Genomic DNA, 4,428 nt, shown 5'->3' with positions numbered 1-4,428 from the left:
TGTGTGTGTGTGTGTGTGTGTGTGTGTGTGTGTGTGTGTGTGTGTGTGTGTGTGTGTGTGTGTGGAGAGAGAGAGAGCAGCGCAGCAGTCAGCTCTCCCCACCCGAGGCTGAAGGTCAACAGACGATCATGCTAAGCTTGCTAACTGTTCCACCCTCCGACTGCTGCAGGGGCGTGTCTTAGAGAGAGGCTTTTATACCAGAACACAGCCGCTGTGACGAAACTGTGGAGAAGACACGTCACAGTGGAGAGCCGTTAACCAATATGCAAATTAGCCTGCAGTACCACTGCTCTACCCATATGAGCAGCAAAAACACGTTTTTAGACTAAATATTACAGATTTGAACAAATACGCACAAAAACATCAAAATTAGCACAGAAACAGGGTATCAGCTAATGGCCAAATATAAACCCTTCCAAGACCTTAAAAGCCAGTCTGGATCTTTGAAAGGAATCAGGAATTTTAAAGCAACAGATAAAACAACATCTTTTTTTTTTCAGTAAGTTTGTTATTTATTAAACTGAAACTTTGGAAAATGCTAAAAATCAATGTATTTGCTGACAATTTAGTACAGGTTTAAACTGTTAGATACAAGTTATATACAAGTTCAGGCCATTCACCATTATTTGGGTGAAACAAACCAAATAAAGAATTACCTGTTAAATCAGGAGTTGAATGCAGGTTTCTGTCACATGCAGGTAGAAAAACAGACGGAGCTCATTCTTCATATTTTTAGCGACTGACAGTTTTTGCATCTCAAGTATCAATTGTTCACCATGGGAACGGGATGCGGGCAGAATCCTGAGCCATGTTCAGACGCCCACGCAGGACGATCAGCCGGCTGTTCACCACAAACCAGAGCGCTGATCTCTGCATTAAGAATCCAACTCACCCACACTCCCACACACTGCAGAGCTGTTAGCCTGACAGCACCGCAGGGGAGGAGAAAAACCTCTGAAATGTCACTTTAACACAAACGACCTAAGATGTTAGTTTATTCAACCAAACAATACAAGAGCTTTCTACTGAAATCTCAAGAAAATAAAAACCTGGACTTGATTTACTTCAGAATAAAATACTCCGCTTTAAGTTTTGCTTTTACAGTTTTATCTCCGCCATAGATCTGAACTAACAAACAGTAAAACCCAGCTCAACAACCTTCTCTCCTGCACTGTGTGAAGATTATTCTGATTAAAAACACTAGAACAGGAGGTCAGTGCAGCTTTTACTGCAGTGCACTGTACAGAACAGGTGGAGAAGTATATGGTATATAGGACGTAGATGAGGAGAGCATCCATCATTCGTTTTCTGCAGCTTTATGTAGGCCACACTGAGCCATGTAGGCCAGCTGCAGCAGCTCACTGACCCGGCAGAATCACAACCAGCCTGTATCAAACAACCAGCAGTCCAGGTCACAGTCCAAGACAGACTCAACAATCCTGTAAAACAGACAGAATCCTTTTATGTTCTACTTCTTTCTGTCAGGTTCTTTATCGGCACAATAAACAGGCTGTTAATGTTAATCCATCTAGCCAACCATTACTTTTACCTGCTTGTTCTGTTCAGGGTCAAATGGGAGCTGGTGCCCATCACACCCTGGCTAGGTCACTAGTCCATCACAGGACATTAGCTGCGTTTCCATTGAAAATGTGCCCAAAACTTTGTCGATATTCTGTTAATGTCGAAAGAACACAGTTTCGCAACTGCAGTGTTTCCATTAAGTAAGAAATGCTATTAAAGTCACTCGTGAATACGTTTGTTCTCGTGATAAGTCATTACAAACATGGCAGTAATGGATATAAACACATAGCATATTGCTACCACGACACTAGCGTTCATCATCAGAGGAGATGTCGGAGTCTTTTATCGAGGCTTTCCAGCAACAAGCTTCTTTTACTTGGGAGCGGCTACGTATGCTGCACTTTTGGGAAATTGTAGTTGGGGAGTTTACTACTTTCTTGTACAACTTTGTTGATTTTACTACTACTTCCATTTCCTGTTGTCTTCTTGGTCGTCTTTTTCACCAGTAGAAACAGCCGGTTGTTGATCACGTGACTCCCGTGATGCGAAAAAAGTGTTTCCGTTGCAGTTTTGCGAAAAAACACCAATTTCGATACGGCCGAAGAACCGCCTCATTCTAGCGCAAAAACATTTTTGTCGAAAAAAGTTTTATCGAAATTGACGTGTTTCCATTGAGCAATTTTTTTTGAAATTCTAATTTGCGCATTTCCATAGTCAATGGTACGCTGCTTATGACACCCCAGGTTGTTTGTGTTTTTAATTTTACCCAAATGCATATGAGATTTACACCAAAATAAATTATTTTAAAAGGCGGTAAAAAAGCCTATTAAGAAAAAATCAAATAAAGTGACTGCATTACTATCATCTGTTATTGTCCTATTCCTTTCTTTATTTTAGGTTACTAATCCCTTAGCTTATAATAGATCCATACAGAATCATGCAACTTGATCAGTACCAGTGTGGGTCACACTAACTTTAGGGGTGCACCAATAAATCGACCGTCCAATTTATCGGCACAGATTTCCTTAATTTTGGGGAGGTCGGCCGATACTTTCATAAGACCGGTGGGAAAGATCAGTTTCTCATCTACCTCCACAAAGGTCTGAAAATCAGCCACTGTCCCCTTGTGCTCTGCTGTGAGCACAATGTCCAGTTAAAAACAAGTTTGTATTGTTTCAAGTTCCGTATCTTTTAAAACAGGATTGGAACATCGAAGGTGTGTTGTGACCTTATAACACCTGACAGTGTCAGTTGTTTAAAATAATTAAAAATCTGTATCGGCCAAAATCAGAATCATCAGGTCAGTTTTAAAGACCGGTGATCGGCCAGAAAACTGCAATCAGTGCAGCCCTTTTGAGATGTCTAAACTTTCCAAAACTCTTGCAAACTCTTAATTAGAAAATACTGCATGGCATTTTATACTTCTTATACAAAATAACTGTTAAATTGTAAACATTTTACTTTGTGTTTTCCACCTCTATATGACAAAACTAGAAAAGAAGTGTCTTTTACTTTGTCATGTTTTAAATGAAACACTGTAGATAAGTACAATTTACACAGAAAGATAACGCTGCAGTTATGTTTCTGTTGGTCTTGGAACAATTTTTAAAAAATCTGATTTATAATTTTCACACAGCAGCAGTTGTTTACTTTCGACTTAACATTTCTGACTGTCTAACATGCAGTGTGTACTGCCCCTCCCCATCATAGCACCCACTGACTCAGCAGATTCTGCATCAGTGGATCTTCTGTTTTGATTTTTCAATCATGGCTGTCCCCATAGATCCTGAATAACTAGAACTATTTTAATTCTTTAAAATTAGAATAAATAAATAAGACTCAAAAGAGTTTAGAATGGAAATTTCACTTAGAGAAACAAGTTTTTAACTTGGAGTTCAAATATCTCCTAGAAGTTTTTCAAAATAAGAGTCATAGCTTAGAAAAATTTACTCCCATATTAAGCTTCATTAAAAAAAAGTTGATGTTTGCTAAAAATGCTGCATTGTTACCCTAATGCTGCGTTCACACCGAACGCGATTTCAGCTTCAAAATCGCAGCCAACGCTTCAAGTTGGACGCTTGTGCACTTTGAGGTCAGACGCAGGTTAGCTCTTGAAGCGCTGCACGGCAACAGCCTCCCCGCCCCTCCCTCCTCTGTCGGGCTCTGTTTAATGTCGGACGAGGAAGTGGCTTTGCTTTATTTACAGAGCAAGAGCATGTCACGTTCATCAGATAATTAATTCATAATTAATTCACCAGATAATTCAGAGACATTCTGAGTTTCATCACCCAGGAGCTGCGGGAGTGGCTCACAGCTCGCTTTCAGGACTATTTTTGTCCCGAGTCCAGTCTGATGAGCTGCTGCCACGCATTGGTGAGGATATCTCCTGTCAGGACACCGACTGCAGGCACTCGATTTCAGCTAAAGAGCTCCTCTCCATCTGTTTCAGGTTTGTGGACATCATTCAGTAAACTGTCCCGTCGGGAAATATGTCACTACGTCACACAGTGGAGTCTCTCTGATTGGTTGACGCGGCGCGTCGAGCTGCAAAAGTTCAGATTTTCTAACTTCAACGATTTGCGCCTCAGCGCGTCGAACGCTCAGATAGTTCAAATCATTCAAATCGCGCTGCTCTAATCGTGCTTGAGGCGCCGCAGCACTTCCCGACGCTGATTGAAGCGCGTCCACCATAGATTTTGCATGTAAACCTGATGCTGAAATCACGTTTGGTGTGAACGCACCGTAAGTGTCTTTATTTGAAATGACAGAAAAAGTCCTTACATTTCAACTAAAAAAAGTGTTTGCATTTTTACTGTTAAATCCACTGGCTGAAGTGCAGATTTCTGAGATTCTTCCACAGTTTGTAATACTTTAAAAACTAAGAGGCAATAACATAAAAGCTGCCTT

The sequence above is a fragment of the Austrofundulus limnaeus genome, unplaced genomic scaffold (genome assembly GCF_001266775.1).
Source record: "Austrofundulus limnaeus strain Quisiro unplaced genomic scaffold, Austrofundulus_limnaeus-1.0 Scaffold243, whole genome shotgun sequence".
Taxonomy (NCBI): Eukaryota; Metazoa; Chordata; class Actinopteri; order Cyprinodontiformes; family Rivulidae; genus Austrofundulus; species Austrofundulus limnaeus.
Note: the sequence above shows the minus strand (reverse complement) of the source record.